At 40.6% G+C, this 26,015-nt stretch overlaps 1 protein-coding gene and 1 pseudogene across 2 annotated transcripts in view; one reads left to right on the forward strand and one right to left on the reverse strand.

The window, feature by feature from the left end:
- Nucleotides 1-26,015, reverse strand: part of LOC148027260 (eukaryotic translation initiation factor 4E-1-like) — a 72,049-nt gene that overhangs the window by 37,049 nt on the left and 8,985 nt on the right. The gene's annotated exons all lie outside the window — the stretch shown is intronic.
- Nucleotides 11,235-13,347, forward strand: LOC148027261 (uncharacterized; annotated as a pseudogene).

Genomic DNA, 26,015 nt, shown 5'->3' on the forward strand with positions numbered 1-26,015 from the left:
ATTTTCAGCCAGCTGGTTACCTTGAAGTTCATGATTGATGAGGAATTTAAGGCTACTTTCTTGCTTTGCACTCTACCAGAGAGTTGGGATACATTCACGACTGCTATGAGCAATTCTAATGTGATCTTTTTGTATGCTGATGTAGAGAGTGCTCTACTTATGGAAGAGATGAATCGGCAGAACAATGCATCCACTAAGTCTTCCAGTGCTTTGCATACTAGGGGCAGATCACAGCAAAAGGGCAAATATGATGGAAAGGGATGCAGTAAGTCACGTGGCAAAGATGTTGAATGCCATCATTGTGGCAAGAAGGGGTGCGCCGTGTCGTTGGGAGGGGAGGGGGGTTACACTGCTACAAATGGAAGAAAGAGAAAGGAAAAGGCAAGAAGACAGATGACTGCAAGGAAGAGAAGAAGGACAGTCAACCTAAGAAGAGCACTGTAAAAATTGAAGAGGTGAATGTAGTCACTCGTGACAGTGACAGTGGGAGTGATGTACTCTTTGTCTCTTCACATTTTGGTGCACATGCTCTACTTGCGGATACAGATGATGACATGAATACCTGGATTCTTGATTCAGGTGCTTCCTTTCATGTCACCCCTCATCGTGAGTGGTTTTCTGCCTATACAAGGGGTCGACATGGTATTGTCCATCTTGGGGACAACTATGCATGTGAGATTGCAGGTATTGACAGTGTGTAGTTACAGCTTCAGCATGGCTCTGTCTTTACACTTCCGCAAGTATGGCATGTATCTCAGCTCAAGAAGAGCTTGATTAGCACAGGGCAGCTAGATGATGATGGTTTTCATACCACCATTGGTAATGGAAAATGAAAGATCTGTAAGGGATCTAGGGTTATTGCCAGAGGTTGCAAGAGTGATATGTTGTATCCACTTCATGTATCTAGTGTGCGTAACCATGTTGTTGCCGTAATCGAGCAGCCAAGTGTTTCTTTGTGGCATGGCCGATTGGGACACATGAGTCAAACAGGAATGAAAGTGCTTTCTTGTTTGGGTTACAAGTAGCCTTGTCTTCGTTATGCTGATTTTGACCACTGTGATCATTGTATTTATGGCAAACATGCACAGACTTCTCACAAAAAGTCTTGTTCTCTGAAATCTTCTCTTCTAGAGTTAGTACATTCGGATGTATAGCAAATGCCAGGATTATCTTTAGGGGGAAAGAAATATTTTGTCACCTTTGTCGATGATGCTACAAAGAAAGTATGGGTTTACCCTATTCGTAGCAAGGATGAAGTGCTTGACAAGTTTAAAAAATTCTTGGCATTGGCTGAAAATCAGACAGATAAGACACTTAAGTGTCTTCGCTCTGACAATGGTGGGGAATATGTGTCCAAAGTCTTTCAGGCATTTTGTGACAGCAAAGGCATAAAGAGGGAGCTCACTGCCCCTCATAATCCACCCCAAAATGGAGTTGCAGAGCGTATGAATCGGACTATATAGGATAAGGTCCGTACGATGTTGTCTCATACTGCATTACCCCATGGTTTTTGGGCAGAGGCTGTTATGACAGTTGTTCACTTGATTAATCGGTCACCAAAAAGGTCTTTTGGGAGGAAAGGGGGGGGGGGAATGGGTTCCCCAAGAAGCGTGGTCGGGCAAGCCACCTTCATATGCTCATTTGAAAGTGTTTGGCTGCGAGGCTTTTGTGCACATTCATAAAGGAAAACGCAGCAAACTTGAGCCAAAGTCCTGTAAATGCATTTTCCTAGGATATGGTGACAAGGGTGAAATGGGGTATAAATTATGGGATCCCGAGAAAAGGAAAGCAATACGCAGTAATGACATTATCTTCCGGGAAGATCGCATGTACAAACAGCCCGAAAAGACTAAGGAGGTCCATAGGGTTGTATTCCGAAAAGAAATACCTTTTGGACAGCAAAATGTGCCCGCTGTACAGCAGCAAATACCTGCTGTAAATGAACCTGTAAGTGCAAGAAATGATGCTGGAAATGATCAGCCAGCTATTGCCCATGAAAATGAGCCATTACATGTGCAGGAACAGCCATGACAGCAACCTGTTAATGCTGATTTGCAAGCTGAAATGCCAAGACAGCATGCTGAAAATGGAAATTTGCATGAACAGCCAGCAAACAATGACCATTGGGTTAGGAGATCGTCTAGGGCTACTAGACAACTTGACAAATTTGTTCCTTCTGCAATTAATGTGATTGAGTATGTCATGTTGATAGACTGTGGTGAACCGTCTTGCTTCAAGGAAGTAATGGACAGACAGGACAGCAAGAAATGGTATAAAGCCATGCTGTCAAAGATGGAATCTCTTGAAAAAAATGGCACTTGGGACTTGGTGCAGTTGCCTAAAGGGCAGAAAACCCTTCCACGCAAATGGGTTTACAAGATGAAGGTCACTTCTGGTTTCTCACCAAAGTAGAAACCACGATTGGTTGCAAAAGGGTACAAGCAGGAGCATGGAATTGACTTTGATGAAATTTTCTCTCCTGTAGTCAAGATGACTACATTGAGAACCATTTTGGGCTTGGTTGCAGTTGAAGATATGGAACTTATACAAATGGATGTAAAGGCTGTGTTTTTACATGGTGATTTGCATGAAGACATTTATATGCAGCAGCCTGAAGGGTTTGTTGAACAAGGGAAAGAAAAAATTGTATGTAAACTCAAAAGGAGTTTGTACGGGCTGAAACAAGCACCAAGAGAGTGGTATCATAAGTTTGATACATTCATGCAGTCCCAAGGCTTTCATAGAATTCAAGTGGATCACTGCTTGTGCACCAAGAAGGCAACAGATGGCAACCTGATTATCTTGGTTTTGTATGTTGATGACATGCTGATTGCTGGCAGGGATACTCATGCCTTGGATTCATTGAAGCAAAGTCTTCATGGCAGCTTTGACATGAAGGATCTGGGTGATGCAAATCACATTCTTGGCATACGAGTACTCAAAGATAGATCTGAAGGCTTACTCTATCTATCTCAGCAGGAGTATATCTCCAAAGTTTTGCAGTGTTTCAATATGAAAGGGGGGAAAACCATTGGGGTTCCATTGCCTCCATATGTAAAATTCAGTGCAGAGGACAGCCCTACATTTGATGATGAGAAGGCTCAAATGGCCAAGATACCATATGCTTCAGCTGTTAGCAGTTTGATGTATACTATGGTTGCTACACGTCCTGACATTGCTTTTGCAGTGGGAGTGGTTAGCAAATACATGGCAACCCTTGGCAAGAAGCATTGGGATGCAGTGAAAGGTATCATGAGATACATCAAAGGCACAAAGGAGTTGTGCATCTGCTTTGGAAAGCAGAAGGCATCTGTTGTTGGCTTTACCCTTGGCAAGAAGCATTGGGATGCAATGAAAGGTATCATGAGATACCTCAAGGCACAAAGGAGTTGTGCATCTGCTTTGGAAAGCAGAAGGCATCTGTTGTTGGCTTTACGAATAAAGACTATGCTGGTCATGCGGATTGCAGGAAGTCCACTTCTGGGTATGTGTTTACTTTCACAGGAGGAGCAGTCTCTTGGATCTCTAGGCTACAAAAGTGTGTTACATTGTCTACTACAGAGGCAGAGTATGTGGTTGTCACTGAGGTATGCAAGGAGGCTTTATGGCTTTCACGTCTGGTGGTAGAGCTTGGCATCACAGAGTTACCTATTCTCCATTGTGATAGTCAAAGTGCTATCATGCTAGCACGGAATCCTGTCTTTCATGCAAAGACAAAGCACATACAGGTAAAGTACCACTTCATTAGAGATGTACTTGACAACAAGAACATTGAGCTTGTCAAAGTGCATACAGATGATAACCCTGCAGACCTTCTCACGAAGGGTCTTCCAACAGAGCGGTTTGCTCATTGCTGACAGATGATGGGAGTTGGATAGATATATTTATTTCAGCTTTGTACATACCTAGACTTAGCTGATTCTTTTCTCCTCTTAAGGCACATTGCCTTTAGGTGGGAGGTTGTTGGGAATAAAGGGCCATCATGCCTTTTATATATGCACGGGTGTGAACACACCCTTAGCACATTGTACTTTCATACATATATCTATCTAAAAATCTAAAGTGGTACACTCGTCATTGTACCGAAAAATGTATTCACTCTCTACTCTGCTCACTCGCACTCTCTCTGTCTCTCTCACTGAGCGTAATGACTATCCGCCTCGATCTCCGTGCCTAACCTTTCCCTACAATTACCCATATTGCTTAACCATGCTACTGCCAAACACTTGCTGAAAATTTCCAGCCAACATAATCAAAACATAAGACTCAAAAAAATTCAAAAACTATTGTCAAAAATCCATAGGATGTAGCCATTACTAGCATTTGTCAACTGATCTAGCGATGTTGTCCATTGAATCAGTTGAATACCACTAAAAACTAATGATCATCCACTGTAAACCAGCAAACAGTAATGCACCTCTGATGATCATAAACGATTGCAAATATATAGATTCAAAGTCACAATGAGAACCATATCCATAATTATATCATCTGTAGTGACAAACATTGAATAGTGACCTCATGGAAAAAATACTATCAACATATAGTACCCTCCATGAAAACTCTATACATCAAAGATCCATGTATAACTGAGTAGTTCATCTTTAGGGGGATGGAATTGCTACCTCCCCCTTGGGTATCAGGCAAAACTCTAACTCCTACTCTGCTGAACTTAACTAGGCCTACTCTAACTGACAAGCATCAAGGTAAACCTACAACAATTGAGGATGGTATGCCAAGTCATCCTCTTCTTAGCACCGATTGGTGAATAATTTTGAAATTTCTACAAGTATCACCACAATGAGAACTATATCCATAATCATATCGTCTATAGTGACAAACACTGAATAGTAACCTCATGGCAAAAATACTATCAACATATAGTACCCTCCATGCAAACTCTATAGAACTATACACTGTGTTATTGTAAGCAAACTCAACCAAGGGCAAATACTGCTCCCATTGTGTCTTGTGGTCTGAAACATAGCACCTCAAAAGATCCAACACTGTGAAGTTTGCTTTCTCACATTGACCATCTATTTGCAGATGAAAGGATGATGAGAATTTCAACCTGATACCCATATTCTCGAACAACCCCTTCCAAAATAAACTAGTCATCCAAGTTTCTTGATCACTAATGATCAACTCAAACATACCATGATACTTAAAGATATGCTACAAAAGTAATCGTGTCACATGATCAACCTTTATTTTTTTCCTCACCGGAATGAAATGGGCTTGTTTGCTAAACCTACAAATGATAATCCATATCCCATCATTCCCTGTAGGTGTCTTAGGAAGCTTAAAAATAAAGTCCATTGCAATGCTCTACCAAGGCCTATCTGAAATAGGCAAGGGCTACAACAAACCCGACATCTTTTGCCTATCATGCTTTACCTTCTAGCATACGATGCATGTCTTAGCAAACTGTTCTACATCATGCCTCGAAGCTGGCCAATAAAAGAATACTCCATTGCCTTGACCATGGCATCAATACCTCTGTGTCCTGCATATGAAGGAGTATGACTTTCAATGATAACTCTACGCCTTAACTACTTTGTGACACATAGTTGTCCATGCATTATCAGAAATCCATCTCTTAGCACAAAGTGTTCATGTCTTTGGTCATTGCAAAGTTGATGATAAACATTAGCAAAGTCCGAATCAGCAACATGTTGCTCTTTTATGGCATCCAACTCAGTGTGATAAACCATGCAGATGGCTGAAATTTGTGGCTTACGTGATAGTGTATCAACCACAACATTCTTTTTACCATCAATATGTACAATTTAAAAATGAAACATAGAGAGAAAATTTGCCCATCTCATATGCTTCTCTTACAACTTTGTCTACATCAAAAAGTGCCTCAAAGTTTGATGGTCTATCTACACTGTAGACAGTGCATGAATTACAGCCAAGAGCTCTTTCTCATAGATCAACAAATTCTTTTATGCACCGTGGAGAATTCAACTCTCGCAAGCCACAGCTCAACCGTCCTGCATAAGAATAGCCCCAATGTTGTTACGACACGCATCACATTGAACTATGAATGACTTCCTTAGATCAGGCAGCAACACAAGCATAAGATCTGAAATCATCTTTTCCTTCAACTTTTCAAATGCTGAAGTTTGCATTGATGTCTATCTAAATCGCACATCCTTCTTTTGCAAGGCATGCAATGGAGATGCAATTTCAGCAAACTCATGTGTATACTTTCTATAATAAGAACATAAACCCAAGAAGGCGTGGATCTCATGCACATTTCTTAAAGATGGCCATGATCGAATTACCTCAACCTTTGCAAGGTTCATGCGAATACTATCAGTCTATACAATATGCCCCAAAAAGTGGATTTCATGCAACAAGAATTCACTTTTATTATCATTGATAACCAGCCTATGCTCACACAGTTCATTGAACACAATGTCCAAGTATTTTCTATGCTTTGCCTCGATCTTTGAATAGATAATCATATCATCAAAGAAAGTGCACACAAATCCTCTACGTGGCATCATCTAATTAAAAGTGGCAAAAGCATTCATAAGTCCAAAAGGCATGACAAGAAACTCATACAATCTAAAAGAAGTCCTAAAAGCCGTCTTGAGCACATCTTCCAATCTAATGTATATATGATGATACCCACTTTTCAAATCTATACGGCTAAATATGGTTGCCCCTTGCAATCTATCCATAGCATTATCGATTCGAGAAATCCGAAAGATATTTTTTATTTTGATCTTGTTCAGAGCACGATAATCAATGCACATATGACATAAACCATCTTTTTTCTGCACCAAAAGCACTAAAAAGCAAAAAGGAGATGAGTTGGGCTAAATCAGTCCTTTTTCTAAGGGCTCATTTACCTGACTCATAATCTCCTCCTGTTGAGCTACACTGACTCTGTCTATGCCATGATCTTCTGGCCTTTTAGGCAGTAGCTGCCTTGGAAGTGACTGAGAAAGCAATCAACATGCATTTTCAAAAACGACATGCAATCTTTTTTTAAGTTAAACATGTTTCCGACATTCTCACTATCATCTTTATCCGTAGTAAAAACCAAGTATACTAAAAGATGATTTTTCATTACTTTAGAAATGGTAGCTGCAGATACAACAAAAATAGATTCACCTTTCAACTTTACATCAAGTGTGAGTACCTTTCCCTTATGCTGAATAGTGATATTTTTTGCATGAGATTCAATCATTGCATGTATACAGTGATACCATGGCATACTAGGCAATACATCACAACCCTCAAGTGGAACAATGAAGAACTCTTCGATGTCCACATATCCTTGTATATGCAACCAAAGCTTTCCAATGAGTGGTGTGACGGGCTTTGCATGGCCTTTACATGCCATTTCAACTTCCCCTATGGATCCTATCTCATCCTATCCGATGCCTAGACGTGCGGCCATGTTAGTAAAGATGAAGTTGGCTCGTGTACCATTATCAAAGAAAATCAATGCATGCTATTGCCTAATCTTGCCCCATGCTCTACACAACTCAGTAGTGTCATCCTTGGCCTAATCACTAACAACATCGAGCACCAATCCCACTGATGTTTTGGACTTATTTCCTTTAGAATCTCCTTGATTTTTTTATTTTCTAGCTTACTGCCTATTGGAAAACCCCCTTGCAATGTGACCCTCTTGTTCACAAATAAAACATTTATTTACAATCATCAATTCTATACATTGTGCCAGTGTTTTCGAGCCCTTTCTTTGCTGTTATGGCCACTTTTCAAACTATTTTTCTGATCTGCCTCTTTTCTCAACCCCAACTTTTTATTCAACTTCTCCCCACTCTCTAAGAAGCCCGAGTCCTTTCCACACAGCAAAGCATTGGTTGTAGCAACAATCTCTATGAGCAGAGACATACTAAACACAGAGGATTTAATGCAAAAATCCCTAATTCTTTTGGGCAACCCACAAACATATTTTTCCACTTGCTCATCAAGGGATACCCCACGTTGACGGTACTCTACCTTGCATCAAAAGAGTGGACCACCACTATAATGCATTTCCTTTCAAGAAAGTGGTTGTCTTTCGAATCTTCGAGAACTCCATGAAGTTCCCCCCTGAATAGGTTACATCAAACTACTAAATGAAAGTCAACGCTTTCAGCCTATCTTGTACACCGCTAAAGGACTCAAACTTCATTGCTTTTCCACCCTCATCATAGTCTTTTGTTGCCCCTTTTAGTGTCAAGTAATCATACACTCGCTGCTGCAAAAAGGGTGCATTTGCTGAATTTACATCAAAACCAATGCCAAACAGAGCATTTGCATGACCAACACTCATTCCTTAAGCCCCATAAGCATTCGGGGGTGCAAATGCAGTACCAAACATGGTACTTTGTGCCCCATGCATCAAGCCAATGCTGCCATACATAGAATTTTGCATATTTCCAATCATACCCGAATACACCATGCATTGCTTGCTACATACCATAAGGATTTGTACCATACATTCCCATGTACAACCCTTGTCTAACCATAGCATGAAAAATCATACTTCCACCAAAATATCCTAGCTGCCCCGTCATAGCATGCATACCCGGCTATCCAAAATCCATTGGATTGGCACTTCCATGATGGCCTTGCATTTGCATTCCTTGCCCTGTAGATACCAACTATTTTATTTCATTAGCATCTTTAGGAGCTTCAAATGAAGGGTTTGGCATTATCTTCAATGCATCTTGCTATCCCGAAGGTGTAAAAGATATCTTCTTCTTCTTGCCTTTGCTATTCTTCTTTGGAGCATTCAAAAATCGGGTAAATTGAGGATCCTTTGCCAATTCAACAAAGAGATTTGCTATTGTCCTCATCCGATTCTTAAACTGGTCATCAAATTCCTCTCAATCTTGCTAGTCGTCAGCCTCCTTATGCCCTAAAGGCCGTGCATCTTGCCCAATAGCAACATTTTCAACTCGTTGTCCATGGTCTAAGCCTTGTCCAAGCTCTTACAAGCATTGCATTTCCTTCATTCCCATGTGATTGTTCATACTGAGAGGCATTATCACTGCTTGAGTCCATCTCACTATACGAAGATATATTGCTCTAATTTCTCAGCTGAGAGTAAAAATCAACACTAGCACAAAGCTTTGGCTTGCAATTAGGTGCCTTGAGCACACCAAATCAAAGGATTGAATGGCAATCCCGGTGATGGAACCATGAAACCAGCCTTCCTTCCATGGATGGGTGGCAATTCCCTAATTACAACTTAGTTAGGGCAATAACATTTATTACAAAACTGAGCAATGCAAATTAACTTACAATCTTGGACAATGGACACCCTCTTGGCCCCAAAACTCACACATGTTTCGATATTTAGTTAACTTAATTGAAGAAGAAGTTGATATACAATGGGATTCCAGCTCCCCTTGCTGTCCAAAATGACCAGCGAGTCTTCAATCTGATTTGCCCCTTGATCCGGGCAGTCGATTGGCCTTCATCCGCTTTGATGGAGATGGAAAATACCCCAAATTCATTGATTTGCTAGTCCCTCCACTTGAATTTGACTAAAAACAGCTTCAACCCTATTGAACCCACGTCTTGGAGCTTCCAATTTCTGGCACGCTTCCTGAGGCTACTGCTAAACTCTAATTTCTGCTGCAAATTAGCATTTATAGCAAAGAAATCTGAAATTTCTCGGCCTCTAGTGATCTCAATGCTGTTAATCTTTGAAGCAAGGCTGTAGAAAGATTGGGAGATGAGAGAGAATGCTGATGAGTGAGAAAATTCAAACTTTCTTTGCGAAGAACTAAAGAAAATCTGTCATTACTGCTGCTGCCCTATCTCAATACCTTGTAGATGTAATAAACTGAAGAAAATCAGTCATTTACTACTGCTACCTTGTCTCAACAACTTGTAGATGTTGTTACCTACTGTTGATCGGTCTTCTCTTGCCCCTAGCTGCCTCAAAAGGTACTCCAAAGGCTGCAAATCAGACCAGTAGCATCTCCTCTCTCTCTCTTGCAGGCTAAATACACTAAAATGCCTCTCTCCAGCCTCTAAAAACGTTTTTCAATCTTGCATGGGCATGTTTAACAAGTAACAGCCTTCCCAAATGGTTTTTCAAACATTATCCATAATTAAATATTAATGTTCAATCTTTAAATACTGAAAATTAATCTAATAATTATTTCGATGCCCTGAAAAATAATCTGACTAGCCAATAATTAAATTGGCTAGGCAACTTCCATTCCCAAGTGTATTTGCGTCATCTTTGACCATCAGATTAGTGCTAGATACCATTAAACGCCACTTCTCTAATATCACCAACTAACACTTATGGACAAATGAATGACCTAGGCCAACAATTGACACCAAATACCCCCAAGTACCTACAGGAGACGGTAGCGGCTTCCACGACCGAGGTAGAGTATCGGGCTCTCTTCGATGGCATAATAGAGACCATCTATCCGAGGAACTTACTGGTTGCACTTCAATTCCCTTGAGAGTTGCCTACAGTTGTCTACTGCAACAACCAGAGTGTCATTGCCCTTGTACACAATCCTATCATCTTCCCTCAGACACAACACATGGCAGTTCACTACCACTTCACTAAAGAGCAAGTACCATTCGCCTAGATTTTGTGCCATCAAGTGACACTTTTGCAAATATTTTGACCAAGACAATCAACCAGTTGGTTCTATAGTATCTACTACCACAGATCGACTTGGGTACACCCTCCTCTACTTCTTCAAATCATAGTTGCAAGGGAACGCCGTTCCACCCCCTTGGGAACATGGGAACGCGTTCTACACCAAAAAAATGTCAAAGGAATGGAGGAACGCTGCGTGGAAATGCCTGTGAAGGGGGAGCGGTCGAGGGAACGTAGGGGAACGTGAAAGGGAACGTGGATGATGAATTTACCCAAAGGGGAACGTTAAAAAAGTGACGAGTACTATTGTGACTGCTGAAAGTGACCACGAGGTGTCCGGATTGTGGCGATTGGCGTGTAAACTGTCGAACTGTCGGGAGCAAGGCGCTATGTGCTGTGACTCACATGCATTTGTTTCAACCTCTAGGTAAGAGAAAATTGCCCGCTAGATTACAGTTCTCTCTCTCTCTCTCTCTCTCTCTCTCTCTCTCTCTCTCTCTCTCTCTCTCTCTCTCTCTCTCTCTCTCTCTCAAACAACTCTATTTTCACAATAGTCTCTCTCTCTTAAAATAGACCGAGTCTCATGGAGGGTTGACTAATGCTTTTGATTCCTGAATTTGTAGAAGTCATGGCTTCCTCGGGATCAAAGCATTCGAGCAATAAGCGATCTCAGCCTAGTTGGTGGAACGAGGTTGAGAAAGTGGACCATTATGCATCAAAGGGAGGTGCAAAGAAATGGAAATACAAAAGGTGTGAGCAATTGAAAACAGGATGATCCAATCGTGCGAAGCAACACTTATGTCATGTTGACATCGAAGCCCAAATAAATTTCTGCCCAAATACCACACCCGAAATGCAAAGGCAGCTTTTGACAAAGTACCCAAGTGAAGAAGACAAAGCATGTGCAAGGAAAAAGCAAGCAATTGATGCATCTTTTTTTCATGGACAAGCTGATGATATAGTCATGGGTGGGGAAGCCATGCATGGGGAACTTGGAACTTTTGCATCCTCACAATCCCATCATGGAAAATGCAGCAAGCAACAAACCTTGGGAGCAGCTTGGGATCCTCATAAAAAGGATAGGGTGGATGCAATTGTGGCAAGGTTTTTCTACCATGATCGTGTTGCACTCAATGTTATAAGATCTCCCTACTTCCTTGAGATGGTCCAAGAGATTGCCAAATATGGTCCAACCTATAAGCCTCCATCATATGAGACAATGCGTACCACTTTGTTGCAAAAGGAAAAGGATGCAATTGAATGTGCTTTGGCAACTGTGCAAGAAAGTTAGGTGAAGAATGGTGTCTCTTTGATAGCAGATGGGTGGAGTGATACTCGAAAACGATCAATCCATGGGATGGTTGCTTATTCCTAAGAAAATATACAATTCATTTCCTCACACGATGCCTCAGGTACAGGAAAAAGTGCAGATCAGCTTGTGGAGGAATGGGCGGAAGGTATTGAAAAAGTTGGGGCTAAAAATGTAATCCAGTTTATTGCTGATGGTGAGGCAACAAATAGGGCAGCAAGTATGAGACGTGAGGAGAGAGATCCACACATCACATTCAGCCCATGCTTTGCTCATTGTTTGAGCAATTTGTTGAAAGACATTGGTAGCTTGTCATGGATTGATCCCTTCATCCAAAAGGACAAGGATATAATCAGTTTCATCCAAAGCCATCAGTTCATTCTTAGTGAGTTCCCCAAGAGATCACCTAAAAAAGATCTCTTAAAGTACTCTGAGACGCACTTTGGCTGTAACCTTCTTATGACAAAGAGACTTGAGAAGGTAAGCTTACCCTTGAAGCAATTGGTGGTAAGTAATGAGTGGATGGGATGGGCTACTTCTAGATCAAGGGATGGTATAGCAGTGGAGAACATCATACATGATCATGCATTTTGGAATGATTTAAAAAGCATCAATATTGTCATGAAGCCAATCATGCGCTTAATGGAAATTGCAAATGGATGAGAGCCATGCATCAAAAAGGTCTATGAGGGGGCATATCACATGATTGAGAAGCTAGGACAGCTTGGTTTGGATGATGCAAAGTATCAAGAAGTCCAAGATTTATGTGAGGTGAGATGGAATGCTTATCACTCACCTATGCATGTAGCAACATATGTATTACATCCAAAGTTCCAAGGGTGTGGTCAAGAGAAGGATGAAGAGGTAACGCAAGGTTGGGACATAGTGCTTTCTAGGTTGGTTCCCATTGATACTAAGAGAAGATTTGTGAAAGATCAGCTTGGTTTTTATAGAAACAAGTTAGGAAGTTTGGGTCAGCTGATGCACAAATAGATCGGTTTTAAGATTGGGGCTGCCTTGTGATGGGAAGATTATGGGGCACGTACACCTAAGTTTAAAACATTGGCAGTGCGGATTTTATCTCAAGGTGCAAGCTCCTCTCTCATTGAGCAACTATGGAGTGTATTTGGACATGTTGCATCTAAAAAACGGAATAGGTTTGGGACAAAACAAGTGAATGACTTGATATTTGTCAATGCAAACTTGCGCTTGCTTGCAGATGCGGCTTCCCTCAAGGCAGAAAAGTTTATAGCTCTTGATGAAGAAGAGTCCTCTGATGATGAGGGGGGAGACACCTATGCCTACACATATGGCCGATGATTAAGATGCTTTGGAACTTGCAAATGCTGATTTTGATGATGATATGGCTTTCTTAGACAATGTGGATGATAGTCTTTTGGAGAGTCTTGCTGCTAGTGGCAACCATGTATGATCCAATGATTACTTTGAGAGACTTTCAAATTCCAAGTTGCCATATTTTGTCAACTATACTTGTTACTTGATGCTTCTTGACTCTTTTATGTAGTATAATCCTAGATTATCATCTATTTTGGATCTTATAAGTTATGTGTCATTTCAATGTAACCATCCTTTCATCTATGAAAAAGACTATCATGTTTTGCAAATTATGCATGTGTTTTTCAAAGAGCTTTTATGAAATATATACATGAATAGTTTAAAATATATAAATCATATATATAGTACAAGTCGTTCCCCTTACGTTTCCGTTCCCCTTGGGGCTTCGTTCTCGTTCCCTTAGGACCCCGCATTCCCATTCACGTTCCTGTTCCATTGCTACTATGCTTCAGATTGACAGGGAGAGGATACTTCCCTCTTCTCCTTCCAGTTTGAGAGGGGGCAGTTTCCTTCTCTTGATAGTGATAGTGATTATGTTTACAGCTTTTTGTTTTCAAACATTTATTTATTATGTATTATGTATTCTTGACATTTGTAACTTTGTCTACACTGTCAGGATGACATGATTGTAAAAGGGTGCTTAGGCAAGTGAACAATCCCATGTGAGGGCACTATCCAAGTGGCCTCATTGCATCACATTTTGCATGAGCATGAAGATTTGCATCCTCCCTTTGCATTATCCCATGCATTGGCATTCCGTTCATGTAAACATGCATCTGTGCGCATTCATCCATTTTCGATCACCCTTGGAGTGGTGGACACTTGATCCACTGTAATCGTGGCATTGCACATGGCAATTCCCGAAGCCAATTTTTCTCTATGCTTAAATACTAGCTTTGCTTGTCTTGCTTGCTTATCCGTCTTGCCTTTCTCTCCACATATTCTTCATATGATTGGCACACACACACTGTAACCGGTCTATGACTCACATAAAGCGGTAGTTCCTTCAATTAACACTTGGTCTTTTCACACACACACACACAAACAAAGACCTCACTCCCTCGCTCAACACCAGATTGGCCTTGAAGACCAACACCCCTCTCGGTATTTCTCTATCAATTAAAATATGGAAAGTTACGAAAAATGAAATGTTCCAAAATACATAGCCTATGAACAGTTGGTTTTCATCTTTTCTAAGTAAATCCTAGCTGCATAAGGATAGTACACCATGACCAAAACAACATCCCTCTTAGAAAAGCATTTTCTGTGACCATAACTCAACATCCCTTTTAGGAAAGCATTTTCTGTGACCATAACTCAATGGTTCATGTGCAGAATTGCAGTCTGCAAAACTCTGTATTTACTATTCTTAGTGTCCAGCATATCCAGAACAACATCCCTTTTAGCAAAGCATTTTCTGTGACCATAACTCATTGATTCATGTGCAGAATTGTAGTGTGCAAAACTCTGTATTTACTATTTTTACTTTCCAGCATATCCAGAACAACATCCCTTTTACCCTGGCATCATTCCAACAGTAAAGCAGTCCCACAAACAGCACTAAATCAGAGCTGAAAACCCTGTTCCTGTGTGGCATGGTCATCACTTTCTTTAGTTCCTGCATTGGAAAAGCCAACAACTGCTCCTAAACCTGGATAGTGAGACTCTTGCCTCAGCAGAAGTGCAAAAAAAACATGAAATTGTACCTTCGATGGAATCAGCTCACCATGCAGAGCATTTCGTCTGAGAATAGAGAGAGAGTTGACCAGAGGGAGCAAGCTCTACCTCCGTACATGAGTCAAAGACGAAAAAGCACTCTCCATAGCTGATGAACTTCTAGCAATCTACCCTCAGCTCCTCAAAACTTCATTCTAAGATCTGCCCCTCATGCCTATTACGTTTTTTCTTAATGCTCTCTCTCTCTCTCTCTCTCTCTCTCTCTCTCTTTTGGGAATTCGTACCACATGGCATACATGTAACAATTTTCCTGTTTAAACCTTCCGGTCTTAAATTCTCCATGATCGGTACAAAATTTGACCTTGGCATAGACCACAGAATTAATCTTCGTGCAAAAACAAAGATAATGACGCAAACAAATTCTAAGGTCCAAAAATAGTAGCTCCCTAAATTTTAGGGATGGTGACCCCTACATTCCTCAAGTTGTTCTGAGCAACTTTTATCATTGCAACCACATCAAAAAGTATAATGTGGCTCAGTTACGGTGACTTTTATTCCATGAGCATTCTCACATGTGCATCTTCTATCTTGGCCAAGCTCATTGTCCTGCACAATCTCCAATAGCTAAGCACACAATCCCAAACCACTAGCATTCTATTCTTCAATACCCATTCAATATGGAATCGGTCCTAAGACTCAGACAAACCATTAGTCCAATTTGTCCCAATGGCTACCTCTGCTAGCCATGCAACGATCCCAGCTTAATCCAAGAGAACTCTGGGGGTAAAAAGCAACAGCAACTAAAGAAAAGAAAAATAAAATATTTATATAAGTAAATAAGGAAAGCAACTACAAAAAGTATTACCACCTGGTGACATACCCCCCTCTTGAAAGAAGCAAGCGACCTCGATTGCATGCCACACATACTAACAAATGACACAGGAGGATAACAAGATTCTCCATGTTATTAGTGCCATCGCATGTATCACTTGCTAACAGATGTCATGGGGCGATGGTAAGAGTTTTTCCACTACCATTTGTGCCATCCTGTATCCAACTATGATTACTAGGAGCCTTTCTAATATACATGTTTCCAGATGCAACACAGGGCAATAGCACATATCCCCAAACTATTAGTGTCACAACATGTATAATCATTCAATTGAACTGTAACAAATACAACTTCAAAGCACTGAGATTTCATTCAATGATATACATGCTAATGCTAAGTGTAAACCATACATTGTGCATTATTCAATGAGATGCAGTATTCAACTGTACAATAGGGAATGTACATTGCTTCAAAAAGCATTCTAAGTCACTGTAGATTCCAGTAAGAAAGCTTCTCGGTAAAGTTGCAATAACTGAGGCGAATCTACCAATTCAGCCTCTTCCATCCATTTGGCATTCATTGGTGAATAATTCTTGAACTTCACCAAAAATCTTCTTCTAACTCTACCTTTCACTTTCCTATCCTTATGTGCCAGGATCTGCTCAGGAACTAGAATCTCATCTAATTCCTCTACTTCAAGCTCTTTCTCTTGAACCATATCTTCTGGCACTTCACCAATAAAAGGCATCAATGGACTCACATGGAATGCATTATGAATTTTCCAATTCTCTGGCAACTTCAACCTATATGCCACATCATTGATCTTCTCTGAAACTTGAAAAGGGCCATAGTAACGCATACTCAGCTTTGGAAACAAACGTTCCTTGCCCTTCTGTTTTCTCAAACTTGCCTTTTCAAAACACAATAAGACCCAATCATTCTTTTTTAACAAGAGTTCCCAACGATGACTATCAGTAGCTCTTTTCCGTTTAGCTTGTGACTTTTCTAAGGCATACTTAACCTTTTTATATGCTTCTTCCTAATCTTTTACATAACGATCTGCTTCAAAAATGTTATCTTTTGTCTGCAAAATCCGAGGTAGTTTTTTTCCACCTTCCACAATCTCAGAAGGTACTTTGCCAGTAGATAAGTGCACTGTATTATTGTATGCATACTCAACCAATGGCAAGTAGTGTTCCCAAGAAGTCTTATGATCTGAAATATAACACTTTAGTAGATCTAAAATGGTCAAATTTGCTTCTTTAGACTGTCCATCAGTTTGTGGATGGAAAGAAGATGAAAATTTCAGCGTAGTGCCCATTTTTTCAAACAATGCTTTCCAAAACAAGCTAGTCATTCTTGGGTCCCTATCACTGATAATTGACCGTGGCATTCCATGGTACTTGAAGATATTATGCATACATATCTTTGCCATGTGCTCTGACTTAACCTTTTTCCTTACAGGAATGAAATGTGCATGTTTGCTGAATCTGCAAATGATAGTCCAAATTCCATCATTCCTTGAAGAAGTTCTTGGAAAATCAAAAATGAAATCCATGGCAATACTTTCCCATGGCCTTTCTGGAATAAGCACTAGTTGCAATAACCCTGGTGCCTTCTGTCTATCAAATTTGACATTTTGGCATACAAGGCAAGATCTGACATATACATCAACATTAGATCTCAAGACTGGCTAATAGAAGAAAGTCTCTGCCGCTTTGACTGTAGCATCAATACCATGATGTCCTGCATACGGTGGAGCATGACTTTCTAATAAAACTTTTGGCCTTAGTAGTTTTGTAACGCATAGTCTTCCATGCATCATGATAAAGCCTTCTTTGAACACATAATGATCATGAAGTTGGCATTGTTCAACTGTTCATAGATTTCAAAGAAATCTTCGTTATCAACATGCTACTCTTTCATATCATCCAATTCATGGTGATAAGAAATTGAAACACCTGACACATGTGGTTTGCGAGATAAAGCATCTGCAACTACATTCTTCTTGCCTTCCACATGCACTATCTGAAAATGAAACATAGATAGGAAATTTGCACAACGCATGTGTTTCTCTGACAATTTAGCCTGTGTGAGAAAGTATCTAAGTGTTTGATGATCCGTTTGTACTACAAAATCAGCACCAAGCAAATAGAGTTTCCAACTAGAAAGTGCATGGATCACAGCCAATAACTCTTTCTCATAAATTTAATAAGTCCTTTCAATGACAGAAAATACTCTACTCTTGTATGCCACAACTCGGCCATTCTGCATTAATACAGCACCAATGTTGTTTCCACATGCATCACACTGCACTACGAATGGCTTAGATCTGGCAAAATAAGTACTGGATCTATAGTTATTTTCCCCTTCAAACATCTAAATGCTGATTTCTCTTTGTCAGTCCATTGCCGTTTGACATCCTTCTTTTCAAGCGCATGTAAAGGAGAAGCAATCTCTGCAAAGTGTCTTACAAATCTTCTGTAGTAAGAGCATAGGCCAAGGAAACTGCGGACATCATGAACGGTTTTCAAGTCTGGCCAAGAGACAATTGCTTCTATCTTTGCAGGATCCATCTTCACACCACCTTTAGAAACTATGTGCCCAAGAAAGTGAATCTCTTCCAAAAAGAATTCACTCTTCTTGCCATTAATGAGCAATCTGCTATGCTTAAGCTCATTAAAGACTGTAATTAAGTGTTTTCTATGCTCCTCTTCATTCTTTGAAAAGATAATCATATCATCAAAGAATGTGCCAATGAAACTTCGATAAGGGTGGAAAATTCTATCCATCATCCTGTTAAACATAGTAGAAGCATTGGTCAATCCAAACGGCATGACTTAAAATTCATAGAGACCAAATGTTGCTCTAAAAGCAATCTTATGGATATCCTCTGGCCTGATTTTGATATGATGGTACCCACTTTTCAAATCTATACTGCTAAACATTCTTGCTCCCTGCAATCGATCAAAAATGTCATCTATCCTTCGAATTGGAAACCTATTCTTGATCGTGTTCTTATTCAAGGCTCTGTAATCAATACACATTCACCAAGAGCCGTCCTTTTTCTGAACTAGCAACACAAGTAAACAAAACAGAGAACTACTGGGCTGAATTAGTCCCTTCTCTAAAAGCTCATTAACTTGTGTCATAATCTCTTTATGTTGCGCTGCACTAACCCTGTACGGTGGCCTATTGGGTGGACTAGTCCCTGGAATAAGATCTATGGTATGATCTTCAGGCCTCTCAGGGGGTAACTCTCCTGGTAACGAATCTAAGAAACAGTCACTGAATTTATCCAAGAAATCCCTTCTACTTTCATCTAGTATAGGCACATTACTGTCAACTTCATTAACTTGCTTTGCAAAAACCAAGTACGCAGAAATATGATTTTTCATTACAAAAGTAATTGCAAAAGCAGAAACAACTGGGACAGACTTTCCTTTAAGCTTCACATCTAACACATGAGTCTTGTCCCTATATGTACAAGAGTAATCGTTCTATTGTAAGTATCCAAGATAGCATGCTTCCTGTGGTACCATGGAATACCCAACAGAGTATCACAACTCTCTAAAGGCATAATATGGAACTCCTCTATGTCCACATAGCTCTGAATGTGCATACGGAGTTTGCCAAGAATGGGGGTGACGAATTCAGTATGTCCTAGGCATGCCAAATTAGCATATCCAACTAGTTTCATTTTATCGGGACATATAAATAGCTTAGCTGCCAATGCCGGTGAGATAAAGTTTGCACAAGCTCCAGGATCAAAGAAAATAAGCATTGTGGAATCTCTGATCTTTTCCCAAACTCTGCACAATTCTATAGCATCATCAGCTAATTGATCTCCCACCATATCAAGCACTAAGCCAATGATGGGCTTCTTTTTACTTGGCGCATCTTTATTCTCCGCATCTTTAGAAGATTGTTGTGGGCACTTAGAAGCAATGTGGCCTTTTTGTTCACATATGAGGCATTTCCCCTACATCATTAAAGCCTTTCTTTCTTCAAATGATTTGCCAAAAAGCAGCCTCTTCTATCCTTTGCCCTGTTTAAAAGAAGTCTCAAGTTGCTACTGAAATCTTTTCTTCCAAAAAGACTTCTTTGTAAAGCTCGTCTTTTTTGGAAATTGCTTCTTCTTCTTGCCAGGATCGTGCTTAAACTGAGAATCCTTCTTTTCAGTGCCTTTAAAGCTGTCAACTTTTTCTTTCAACAATGCATTTGCCGCACCAACATTTTCAATTAATTGTACCATATTTGTAACCCTAGTCTTGGTACAATAATCCCTAATGGTTTCGAGCAAACAGTACTTTTCAATTTGTTCTGACAGAGGTACTGTCTTGTAAGAACTCAGAGGCAAAAGTGCTTCCCAAAATTTCTTATTATACTCTTCTAAATCCGTACAATTGGCCACATCCAATTTATACCATGCAGTCTAACATCTACTTCAAACGTGTTAGTTAACCATGAGGTTGCAAACAACCGTTTGAAATGGCCCAAGTGACAAACGCATATCCTTGTATCAACAATATGTTCCACCACTGCAAAGCATTACCTTTCAAAAAAGTTACAGCCTCCGCACCTTAGAAGTCTCAGTGAAATTCCCTCCAATGTAAGCTGCATCAAATTGTTGTATAAATGTCAAAGCTTTCAACTTATCTTGCATACCACTGAAGGTTTCAAAATTTGATGCTTGACCACCCTCTTTATAGTCTTTAGGCTTTGCACTTTTTGGTGTCAAGTTGTCATAGACAAGTGGCTATTAAAAGGAGAGTCCCTTAGGCGCATTATCAGCATTCATTTCACCAGTCTTAGTTGCCATATGCCCACTAGGCTGAAAAAAACCAGCTGCAGCATTTTTGTACTCCAAGCATCAAATAAGGACTTTGCAAAGTCTAATAACTGGGCTGTAGACCCCAATATTAGCATAAAGTGGGTTCACTACCTCAATAGGCATCATTGCTCGTGACCCTCTAGGCAAGTATCCCTAATAACCCGTGGGTAATCCAGCCATTGCTTGAAAAATTGACCCACCACCAAACTTCAAAGTAACCAGGCTTGCGCTTTCGCGTCTTTCTAAAGTTGCGGTCAACTGAGGAAGAATAGTCTGTTGTGCCACTTGTGCATAACTGCATTGGCCATTCACTCCCTGGTCCTGTGCTTGTGCTTCATGTTGCATTGGACCTGTCTCCATGTTTGGTGTCTTTTCCACATACTCACGCACATTAGAGGTTTGCCTTTTTGAGCGCTTCATGGTATGATGTGATGACTCAGCCTGAGAATCCTCATTATGTGACTTCAAAAATTTTTACATCCGAGGATTCTTTACAAGCTGTTGAAAAGAGTCAACCATATAAGAAGTTGTGCCATAAACAAGTCTTCCTATTCTTGCTCCTTGGCCTGTGGTTCAATCTCGGTTCTAGAAGGTGCTAACACCTGCGCACCAATACTCTCTCTTTGGTATCTATGAGCAAAAGAACTCTCTTCTTCATGAGGGAGTTTTCCTTTGCCTTTATCCATGTCTGCCATCTCTCTAGTCCTGTAATCTCTGTAAAACCTGTGTATATGGCCTTTTCACCCAAAACTGTCCGAGCTTAAATTCTTATAGAAAAGAATTCAAATCCCGAGGATGGAACCATGTAACCGGTCTATGACTCACATAAAGCGGTAGTTCCTTCAATTAAGACCTAGTCCTTTCACACACACACATACACAAACAGAGACCTCACTCCCTTGCTCACACTTGGCCCCGAAGACCGGCACCACTCTCGGCACATACCAGAGAATTAATCCTCGTGCAAAAACGAATATGATGACGCAAATAGATTCTAGGGTCCAAAAATAGTAACTCTCTAAATTTTAGGGATGGTGACCCCTGCATTCCTCAAGTTGTTCTGAGCAACTTTTATCATTGCAACCACATTAAAAAGTGTAATGTGGCTCAGTTACGGTGACTTTTATTCCATGAGCATTCTCACATGTGCATATTCTGTTTTGGCCAGGCTCATTGTCCTACACCATCTCCAGTAGCTAAGCACACAATCCCAAACCATTAGCATTCTATTCTTCAGTGCCCATTCAATATGGAACCGGTCCTAAGGCTCAAACAAACCATTAGTCCAATTTGTCCCAATGTCTGCATCTTCTGGCCATACAAAGATCCCAACTTAATCCAAGAGAACTCTGGGGGTAAAAAGCAACAGCAACTAAAGAAAAGAAAAATAAAATATTTATATAAGTAAATAAGGAAAGCGACTGCAAAAAAGTATCACCACCTAGTGACACGCACACACTTAGGTATCCCTATGCACTTACCCTAGTAGTGTGTGGGATTGTTTTGCTTATTGTATAAAGATAGTGGAGCCATCCATCCTTATATTCTCATACTTCGGGACACACTGACTCAATGGAACGAAATCTGATTTAAAACCTTCACTTACTGCTAAATCTTTTGAACAATTCACACTAAAAGTGCTCCAAAAAACAAAAAAACAAAAAAACAAACAAAAGTCCATTGTTGATTCCATTCACCTTTGCATGACTTGATAGGCCCCTGGGCAACCGCCGAGCACCCTTCGTTCGATGCCCTAGCCGCTCTAGGGCAATCACTTAGGCTCCCTTGGTAAGATAACCATCGCCTTTGTAGTCTTGGTAGGTCACTGGGCAACCAACGTGCACCCTTTGCTCAATGCCCTAGTTGCTTTGGGATGGGACAACTTGGGATAAAGGAAATCTATATCAAGAGCTTATTTATCATTGCTCTGTTTTAGGCCTAAGAGGGGATGTTGAGCTAAAAATGCATTAGCCTGACTTAAACAGCCCAAAAACACCCTTAATTAATGAAAAAACCTATTGTTTTAAAAAGAAACGCAATCCTAGAGAGTTACTATGCCCTAGATGCAAAAGCCTAATTTGGATGCTCCAAACTTTCTATAAATAGGCATGCAACCCAGCACTCTCCCTCAATCTCGATTTTGCAAGTTTCAGAAGCCGTATCTCTATTGTCCACACCCCGTTCGCAAAGAACATTGTGGTTAAAGCTTCCACCAGCCATCTACTACTATCTGGCACCCGATTCCAATCTTACTCGCATGTTTGCAATTGACACCAAGTTCCAAGTATTGACGCCTACAGTTGGTAACTGTCATCATCTTCTTCTCTCTCTCCTCTGAATGCTACAATTTGGTTTTTTGGCTGCCGCCCTATCATTTTCTCACCACTATCTACTACATTTGCACCTAACAACTGTTGTGCAGATTTTCACTCTCCTCAGGTACTTACGTTTTTAGTCTTTCTCTCTCCTACACTACCGTCTGCATCAAATCCAGCCTTCCTTGGCCGCATTTGCTAGTATTCGAGACTTGGAAACTATCTTTGTTACAATTTGAAATCCATTCGAAGCATGACACACTCAACAGCTTATAACCTCCCCCTTGACCCAAGAGATACGAGAGTTTGAGTTTCAATAATCACTGCATGGTGTATTTACTGCATGAGCACTGTATATTCATTATTCATTCACTTTATTATTCATTGTATTCATTGTCCCTAAGTTACCCTAACCCTAATTGTATTCTAAGTTTAACAATATGTGCTTTGTCGTAAGATGGGTTTTGTATTTTTTGCAATTACAGCATTTCTTCACGCAAAGCTACCCATGGATGGAGGGTAGCTGGGGCAAGCAAGCAAAGCTATTGGCAACTAGAGGTAAATGAGCTACAGGCAGAACTAGAGGAATTGGACAAGGTGGCGGCATCACAACTTGGTAAACAAGGTGACAGCCGCTACTAGCGGTGCATCCTAGTTGCTGGCGACAAGGCAAGGTGGCAAGCAACTTTAGGGTTGTGTAAGTGGCTTAAGATGAATTCACACATGAAATTATGTAATGTGCGGTAAGTGACCGAACTGTGTAACATAAATATACAAATAAAGAATAATGTGACTTGGGGAAAAAACCTCTCTTACGGAGAGTAAAAAGTGCCCCAATGTCCTGCGTGCGAATCATCGACACTCCTATGTGAGCATAGGCGTAAGTAAAACCCAATACTAAGCAACAAAACACAAATCCCAAATATGAGTGAGCTGCGAAACACAAATGATGATAGTCCAAAGCTAATACCAAGAGGACTAGGATGACGACAAATGATGGAGAAGTCACCGGGCTGCAAAACACAAATGCATGGGGAGATAAGCTACAAACACAAGGCAGAAACAATGCAAATGCTGACGACTACGGCCAAGGATGGTCGCCAAGTACAAGGATGTCACCAAACCAAAGGAGGTGACGCCACGCAAGGGGAAGGCCTCCAAACAAGCAGACGCAAATCTAGAGTGACGCCAATGTAGCATATACTAATGCCATGCTGGAAGAGCTCCAAACACAAGTCTTGATGATGGAACATGGCGCCTGAAGAAGAAGAGGAAGGGTGGCCACGAACTGCGATGTCTTCCAATAGGGGTATAGGCAATAGTGGAGAGGGAAAAATGTAGAACTGACAAAAGAAGAGGGGTGAAAAATGACTGAAGTGGGGTGTGGAATGAATGAAGTAACTGCCTATTTATAGATATAAGCTGTCTAGGATGGCACACCATTGTGTGGGCGCCCACTAAAAAAGTGACCAAAATGTGAACACCGGCCCTTTTTGGGGCTATCAATGTGAAACCCTAACTAAAGTGTGTAAACAGAAGAAGTGGTTTCTCAACAGACCATGCCTAGATGATCCAACTAACCAAGGTGGTAGACACAATCAAGGCCAAGCTATCAAAATAACAGGTATGCTCTTATACCATGTCAAAATATAACTGTTGTGAAAGCAAACCAAAGAAAGAATAGGGTTTGCGGAGAGAAACACAAAGTGTGTACAGCAAACACTAAGAGAAGAAACTCAGAGAAAACACAAAAGAAAAAGATGGTGAATGATGAATCATTGAATCATGCTAAGTGAATCAAACTGATACAATGGAGCAGAAGCTCTAAAGAAAATTGCATTGTCATGTCTGCATCAAGCAACAGCACCTGTAGAGAATTCGCATAATAAAAGGAATGAAACACAATCCTCAAGCAATAGGATATCGAAGGTAATGCTAAATGGTGAAGGAAAGGACATCCAGCTATAGAGAGAGTGAAACACTATCCTCAAAGGCTATCAAAGATGAAGGATATACTGAAATCTCTCCGAGATGATGGCTGCTATCAAGGCCGCTGCTTAGCAACCAGCTGGAGAAGAAAATGCAAGGATATCTAATGAAGATCTCTCCATGTATGTGGCTGTAGACAAGCAATTGCTGGGCAGCCCTTCAAGAGTGAAAAAAACACAAAAACGCAAGCATCCAATGTAGGGCTGATAAAGAGGATATAAACTATTGTGAACGGCCCAAATCTGCTACAAACGAAGCCTAATGATGACACTAGGTGAGGAGTCTAACACCAAATGATGTAGGCTGTAAAACACGAAGTAGAGATGGATGCAGAAGCCACGAACCGTAAAGTCCTCCTCAAGAGGTGTGAATGGCAGTGGAGAAGATGGAGAAAGGAGAGAAAAATATGGAAGAGAGTGAGAGTGTCAAAAGGCATGAATGTGTGGGATGAAGAACGAGGAAAGTCTATACCATATTTATAGGCACAAACTGTCTCGTGTGGCACCCATTGAAGTCTCTCAGGTGCCGCCCCAAGTCTCTCGAGAGGCGCTTCGGAAAACCTTTTTGGGCTGTAAATGGAAACTAAAATTAGAAATGGAGGAGGAAAAATGTATTGAATAACTTGGTGAAACCAGTCTTCCTTCCGTGGATGGTGGTAAATCCCTGATTACAACTTAATTACAACAGCAAACAATAAATGCAAATCTGAAAATACAAATTTACCTATTAATCTTGGACAATGCACACCCGATTGGCCCCAAAATTAGCGCCCCTTTCGGTATTTCTTTAGCTTTATTGAAGAAAAAGTTGATTCACAATGGGATTCTCCCAATCCCCTTCGCAATCCAAACTCCTTTTGCTGTCCAAAGTGGCCAACAAGCCTTCAATCTGATTTGCCCCTTGATTTGGACACTTAATTGGCCTTCACCCAATTCATAGACGATGGAACTGCCCCAAATTCAATGGCTGGCTAGTCCTCCACTTGAATTAAGCTGAAATTCACCTTCAATCCTGAAAAATCCAAGTCTAGGAGCTTCCTATTTCTGGCACGCTTCTGAAGGCTTCTGCTGAACCCTAATTTCTGTTGTAAATTAGGG

Source organism: Lygodium microphyllum, chromosome 13, assembly GCF_053477565.2.
Source record: "Lygodium microphyllum isolate KBCC chromosome 13, Lygodium_microphyllum_v1.1.10, whole genome shotgun sequence".
In the NCBI taxonomy this organism is placed as follows: domain Eukaryota; kingdom Viridiplantae; phylum Streptophyta; class Polypodiopsida; order Schizaeales; family Lygodiaceae; genus Lygodium; species Lygodium microphyllum.